This window comes from Echinops telfairi, unplaced genomic scaffold (genome assembly GCF_000313985.2).
Source record: "Echinops telfairi isolate 266 unplaced genomic scaffold, ASM31398v2 ScPeMD7_1713;HRSCAF=2227, whole genome shotgun sequence".
NCBI lineage: Eukaryota > Metazoa > Chordata > Mammalia > Afrosoricida > Tenrecidae > Echinops > Echinops telfairi.
Genome location: NW_022105611.1, coordinates 17938978 through 17946756, shown reverse-complemented (window position 1 = coordinate 17946756; position 7779 = coordinate 17938978). Strand labels below are relative to the sequence as shown.

Below are 7779 nucleotides of genomic sequence, written 5' to 3'. Positions count from 1 at the left end.
GAAGGACCCTAAGGGGCCACATTGCAGGAGGTTAATAAAGGAGAACGCTGAGTTTGGGGATCCGACAAAGCTCTCTCTGTCGCTCCTACTTAGCACTTGCCTCCTCCTATCCCTTGCCCTCTCTCTATCCCCACGAATCGATTTTGCAGGAATATTAGCTTTAAAGCGATTTCAACAGAGTACTGTGCTCCCTCTCTGTCTTCCTTTATCCAAGTAGAGGACCCGGGAAAAGCTGTTCCTGCAAGCTCCCCTGATTTATGCCATGCGCAAACAAGCACGGGCTGTTTTCAACCACACAACTCGGAGAGATTGCTATTTTCATGACCCCCGTGGTGTAGTTGATGAAACCGAGGCGTCCGATGGAGAACAGGCCTCTGCAGAGCCTGACAGCGCCTGATAGAACTGGGTTCCAGAATCCAGCGGTCTGACTCTACAGCCCACGCCGGGCTCGTGTGGGTGGTGTGCTTGTGACTTATGCAACCTTTCTGTCCCAACCACAGCCCTGCAACACCTGTCTTCCTCTTTACAATCCTGACCTGTTGGTGCTTAGGGAAGGATTCTGAAGAAAGAGAAAGGGTTGGATTTGAATACAGGAGTGTGTGTGTGTGTGTGTGTGTAAGTAAAGACCAAAGTCTTGCCTTCTAAGGAACATTCTGGCTGTACTTCCAAGACAGATCTGTTTGACCTTTGACCTTTTGGCAGTTCATGATACTTTCAAGATTCTTTGCTTGCATCATAATTCAAATGCATCAGTTCTTTGGTCGTCCCTGTTCGGTGTCCAGCCTGCATATGTATGCCTGCTGAGCAGGATGATGGAAGAGTGGGCAGAGGATGGGACAGTCTGGAATAGCAGGTGCCCTGGCTTTGTAGTGGAAGGAACTTTGTGGACAATATTAGGGTTTGGAGGGTGTTTGGGGCTTTAGATTGTGTTGTGAGGTGCTGAGAGAGGAGGGCAGAAGTCTGGCTGGGAAAACTCACCTCTGGAATGGGCATTCATGTGAATTGCCCTATGTGTTGGAGGCAGGATCCTAGGAGAGGAACTTTTTAAAGCATTCTGGAAAAGTCATGAGTTGAGGGCCAAGGGTTTTAAGTTCAGTTTTTAGTTTTTTGGGCTTTTTTTTTAAGGAAAATATGGAATTTGGAAAGCGAAAGCATTATTTCACAGAGCCTGTTCTCTGAAAACAATTTACGCTGTAATACTGGGGGAAATAAACTGTCCATGGAACAAATTTACTGCATTTGTTAATATTTGTCAAATTTCTGGAATGTTGCCAAGGGATGTATAGTAGCTTAAGTGTCGGGCAGAATGCTGTATCAGTGCTGAGGGTGGTGTTTATGGATTTCTGGGGTGTCATACTTGGATTCTTAGAGCCCATGTAACAAAACACTTTCACTTTTGCAGTTGACAGTCATTGTAACTTCATGGGTCAAAGTGCCTAGTTTTTTTATCCTATGAAAATGTAACATAGAGACAACCTAACGTTTTCGTGTGTATGTAGGAAAGTACACATCGATTATTAGTATACAGCTTGGTGAATTGTCACAAAGAGAACATATTTATGTAATGACTGTCAGATTAAGAAACAGAATTATCATGGTCCCAGATGCCCCTTCTAGGTCCCCTGTCAGCCCTACCCTACCCATCCTTTCCAAGGTAACTGCATTTCTCACATAAGAGAGTCCGTTTTGTCTGTGTTTAAAATCTGTATACAGGCAATCGTGTAAGGTGCATTCTTTCACATCTGGTTTCTTTCTCTCCTCTGAGACTCAGCGTGTGTGTGTAAATTTTTTTCTTTTATCAATCCATTGCCCTTTTTTGCTTACAGCTTTTGTAACGTTGCACAGGGGTAGTTAAATTGGAAAACCAATGAACTTTCTTTTTGGTAGCACTTCGAAAAAAGAGTGTCATTTAATAGAGCTTCGTGTTTGTTGGCAAGCTGTCAACATTTAAAAAAAATCAACCCTAGGACAAAATTGATCCTATTCTAAGGTATAGACTCACTGGGTCATAAGCCTCCTTTTAAGGAGGGTTTTCTCAACCTTGCCGTGGGCATTTTGGATGTATTGAGTGTTGTAAGATGGCTCAGGGAATCTTTGCCCTTTCTCTGCTAGGTACCAGCAGCACCCATATCCCCTCCAGTCCGGAACCGTCGGAACTGTCTCTAGATATTGCCGAAATGTCCCTTAGGGGGAAACTTGCTACTGGTTTAGAAATCCTGTTCTGAGTTGCATTGTCATTTAAGGATAAAGAGGATTCCTGCTGTCACCTAACTCATTTATTCCAATCCTCACTAAGTTCTGTTGATTCTAAAGATGGTTGTAATGTTTAAGATATTGGTTTAATATACAGACTGTTCATTCCAAAAATATCGGCGTTTCCTCAGTTAGCCTCAAAAGAAAAGACTCTATTTTGCGTTTGCTAGTGTTCCAAGAAAACCCATAAACCTATGTATGAGATCTAACCAGTTTGTTTTTATAATACAACTCTTCTATATAAAAGAAGAGTTTAGTTAAGACTGCATAATTGCTGAACCTTATGTATATGAAAACCTGCACTGGGTTTTCAAGACTGCGACCTCTTAGGAACATTGTACACCTATCTTGGATGCCTCAGAGTCGGTGTGAACTAACCACCGATTGAGTGGTAGTTAAGTATCTAATCGTTTGCCACATTCAGGAACTCTTAGCCTGCTTTCATCATTCCCTTTAAAAAAATTAAAATTTGCACTTTATTTTTAATTTATTGAAGCAAGTCTATATACCTGCACCACATTTTGTATAATCATGCTCCATTAAGACCCCTATAGATGGGTTCCCTTATGCCCTGTTCTCAATTTCCCCTATGTGAACATTCCATTAGTATGAGACCAAAAACCCATTGCCATTTAGCTGATTCTGTGGCCCTACCGGACAGAGAAGAACTGTTCCCTAGGGTTTCCTGGGCAGCAAACTGCCACATCTGTCTTCCCTGGAGCACTCAGCTGGTGGGTTTGAACTGCACCAACAGGACTCTTAGAATGGGAAATTATAATTAATCAACTAATATTGATATCATTCACTAAAAACTCAAGCCAAAATCACTGCCCTCTAGTTAGTTCCAACTCATGGCAACCATATAGGACAGGGTAGAACTGTCCCTATAACTTTTTTATTATTAATAAATCATTTTATCGGGGGCTCTTACAGACAGCTCTTATAACAATATATATCAATTGTATCAAACACTTTTGTACATATGTTGCCATCATCATTTTCAAAATATTTTCTTTCTGCTTGAGCCCTTGGTATTAGCTCTCCCCTCCACCCATGGACCCCTGATAAATTATTATTATTTTTATATCTTACACCATCCGCTGTCTCCCTTTGCCCATGTTTCTGCTATTGCCCCCCGGGGTGGGGAGTTGGGGGCTGTACATCCATCATTGTAGTTGGTTCCCCATTTCTCCCCCTTCCCCCCCTAGCTCCCCCCGACCCTCGTGGTATCACTACTTGTCCATGTGAGTCTTGAGAGCCGAACCTCATTGTTTTCATGTGGAGAGGCTGGTAGTTTCCAGCTCCTGTCATGTGGTTAGCAGCCCAACTGGTAACCCAGTTTATGTGGCTTTCTTTTGTGTTTACCTAGTGCTCCTTTTCGGTTCCTGCATCCTACCCCAGATGCCACATTGTATGTAGTTGTTGCACTGCCTGGGCTCCTGTGGCTGTGAGTTTCTCAGGCTTCCTTTGTATATGCTGACTCGGACCCTTTTGAGTACTGCGTAGCATTTTGCAGGATGCCCATCGATTGCATTTGTCTGATGGTTTTACTCCTGCTTAGAATGGGGCTGTGGGTTAATGGAAGGCCACAGAGGTAAAATGTCATTTTCATCACATCTGATCAAGTGTACATATAACTTGTCTTAGCATGATTCATCTCTGTTGGAAGTTAATGCTTGCTGAGTTAAGATGATCAAGTTTCTCCACTGTTATTCTTGCACCTCACCTTTCCCATACTGCCCTCCTTGGCAGGAAGTCACCTGTGCAGCCCACACTAAAGTGTTGGGGATTCATGCTCCCCTCCTTTGTGAACTATTGCTGTCAATTGTGTGGGATTTTCCAGCATGGAAGATTTATATTCACACCACTTCCTCATGCAGGTGGGGGATATAAGGCCTAGCTAGCTCTCTCAGAGTCACAAAGGGGTCAACACAGGGACTGCCCAGGTCTTGGAACCCCAGTTGCTATGAGTGTTAGTGCTTCAAAGTGTTCTAGACGATCATGCTTTATACTTTGTGAATTTCCTGTGGCACCTGCACCCAGCCTTGCACTGACTCTCTAGGAGGAGGTGCTCTTTATATGTAATCCTTATTTTTTTAGTTTTATTTGTATAGGGGCCTTTCCTTTTAAGAACATATAACTTAGAAATGAGCTGGAAACAGGAAAAAAAGAAGCGGCGGAAGTATATTTAATGACATTTAGCCATACGTAAGATATATGTAAAAGGAGCTGTGGGAGAAGCACTGGGTTGGGAACTACTAAGCGCTCCCCAGGAGAAAGATGAGGCCCTCTGCTTCTGGAGATATTTGCAGTCTTGGAAACCCCGTCGCTGTGAGTTGGGATTGACTCAATGGCAGTGCTTTAGTTTTCTGGGGTTTCTGATAATATACGTGTATGTCCATGGGAATACTTATATGTATATCTGTGCATATAATGTGCAGCCTTTAATATCTGTTTGCTTAAATGCATTATTTATGTAATCACATCTAGGCATCACATTATATTTTTTGTTTATGAAAAAATAGCTTTGTTGGTGAGAGCCCTGAATGCAGAGTGAACGCTATATTTTACGGGGAGCATACGGCCAAGCAGAACGTACAGTTCTGCATGTTGCAGAACCAGGCCATGTGTATGCATTTATTCTCTCAGTAAACATTCAGTGAGCCATTCTTTGTGACTCAAAGAAAAATGTAATCTGTAGTTGTGTCTCTATAAAAGAAAATGATGGCAATCTGTGAGCTGCTTCAGTTGATGTGAACACAACTATACGAGGACGCTTCAGAAACTTGAAAGAGGCATCGGCATCCTAAAATCATTATTTTATGTGACAAAATGTCATCAGTAGTGTAAGGCTTTGCTTTGTTCTGTTTGGGTGGTGGTGCCCTTTCTTGTCAGCCCCTCCCATCCATGAGAAGTTTTCCCTTTGAAAGAAAAAGATATGGTCGAATTTAGCATTTACTTAAAAATGCTGGTACAAGGGTCCCCATTCTTCACTTTAGCAGCAGAAAATTCAGAAGTGAAACTGACTGGAAATAGAGCAGGAGCAGAACTGAAACTACGGATGGCCCGAAGTACGAGGATAGTGAAAGAAAAGTCAGCTCGTCAGAGTTTCCAAATATGTATTTTACCTGTCAGATCTCACTACCAGGGAGAACAAAGAAGTACTTACCGTTTTCTTTTAATGCACTAGACTGTGGGAGCTGCCAACTAGAGGTGCATGAGGACGTGAAAGATGTATGTTGAGAGGGGTGGAAGCATTTTAGGGTTTAAGGTTCTGTCTCCAGTTTCATCACATCAGTCAGGCTCCAGAAGGCTTTGCCCTAAACATCTTTGACATCTTTGCATTTTAACAGCTGCATTCTTACACCTTAGGGGGAGAGGAGCCCATGGAAAATGGAGGATTGTAAAACCACATTCCATCGACTACCTTTTTGGGTCCAGGTCACATCACTGTGTTCCCTGTCTTCTTTACAGCTGCGGGCACGACTTGCCTAGTCGTTTAGTGAAGTCTTAGTGTAGCATGTCTCTTTGGTGTGCCTCGTGGTCCGTCTCATGACAGAGGCGTGAGCAGAAGCCGAGGCGCTCGTGAGCAGTTCCAGGTGCCAGACTGGCTGTGCTGAGATAGCGTTCCTCAGATTTATCTCTCTACTATTAGCTGTTATCCCTATAGCTTTGGGGGGATCTTAGACTAGCCTTGAAATCGAGAAAGGAGGGTTTTCAAATTTCTTTTTTTACAGACTGAATACTCAGACTATTCCTTCCGGAAACTGCTCCGCACCTCCTTTATGATGTGAATTTGAGTGATACTTTGGACTGTCCCTCTGGAGTTTACAAACTCAGCCTTCCTCTTTTGCTCCTGGGCACTTACCAGGCTTATGGTTTTTTGAGTATTATATTTAAGAACTGCTGGTTTCCTATCCCTTTAAGCTTCTGAAACAGTATCCATCTGGTGATTGTGGGTGTTTTGATGGCAGGAATTTTATTCTGTGTAATATTTGGCACCAATTATCATAGACTCTTCAGCAGTGATGTTATTTCGCCTTTTCCTTGCTTTTCACAACAAGTGTTGTAAAGCATGTTTTTTGTTCAGCGTCTGGGGCAGTTCCTACTGAAGTTGACCATTAGACCCTGGCACTTAGTGGCCGGGGAACCACTTGTCAGTCTGTTTTTTAAATTTTCCTAGGACAGTCTAAAAACCAGGATAGGGAGAAAAATTAACTGCAAAAGGGAAAACCATATGCTAAAAGGATGTAAAAGTAAAAGTAGAAATCAGACTTTCATGATCCTCTTTCTCCCAGGAAAAACCTGCTCTTCAGCATAGCCTCATGCTGTGTGACGAAGGGTTTAACACCGAAGGAGTGACTTCTCTGGGTGAGGTGTCCTCGTTCACCTGTGTCCAATTTAAGTTCGGAGGTAGAAGAAACAGACTGAGTCGGCTCACTCGTTTGTTCAAGAGAGTTTTATAAAGTCCCTTGTTCTCTGAACTGCGGTAGGCACAGAATGTGAAGCTCCCGCCAGGTTTCCTCTGATCTGTTCCTGCCACTGGGAGGATATGAATTATTTCCTTCTGCAGTTCCGGTCATGCTTTTCATGAGAGCAAATCTAGAAAAACTGAACTTTTTTCTTCTTCAAGATGAAAGCAGCTTTATTTAGGATTCAGAAAACGCTTAGGATTAAGGGAAAAGTTACACTCTTCAACTTTGTCTGTCTTCATGAGCATTGGTACAATTTTCATGCATGAAAATTTTAATCTAGGTTTTTTTTTAAAGAAATAGCAATATGAGGAAGGTTTTCTGATAGTCGATGACAAAGCAAGGCAGCCAGTACACTGTGGGGCACGCATTATAGATGTAGGGTATTTCACAGGCCTGTGCTTATTACAAGGGAGCTCTGGTGGTGTGGTGGTTATGAATTTGGCTGCTAACCGCCAGGACAGCAGTTTGAAATCCCCAGCCACTCGACAGGAGACAGTGGAGAATGTCTATTCCTGTAAAGCATTATAGTCTCGGAAGTCCACAGGGGCAGGCATACCCTGGCCTAGGGTTGTTATGAGTCAGAATCAACTTGCTGGTAGTGAGTTAATGCTTATTATGAGGATCGCTGGTGGTGCAGTCGGGTGTTAGGTTGCTAATAACACCAGGTTGGTGGTTTAAACCCATCAGTTGCTCTATGAAAGAAAGATGGGACTATCTGTCCCATAAAGATTTGCAGCTTGGAAACCCTAGGTAGGGTAGCAATGAGTTGAATAGACTTGGTGGCAGCAGGATTTTTGGTGGGTGGCGCTGTTGGGTAAGCACTGCCTTGCTAGCCAAAAGGTTGGCAATTCAAACCCACCAGCTTGCACCACGGGAGAAAGGTGAGTGTCTGCTCAGTGAAGACTTAGAGCATCAGAAACCCTGTATAGGGTTGCTGAGTCAGAATCGACTCGATGACAGTGGTGTGGTTTTTTATAAAAATCATTTTATTGGGGGTTCATACAACTCTTACCACAATCCATACATACATCAATTGTATAAAGCACATTTG

General features: G+C 43.0%; 1 protein-coding gene across 2 annotated transcripts in view; it reads left to right on the top strand.

The window, feature by feature from the left end:
• Window positions 1–7779, top strand: part of UVRAG (UV radiation resistance associated) — a 289183-nt gene that overhangs the window by 1026 nt on the left and 280378 nt on the right. The window lies entirely within an intron of this gene.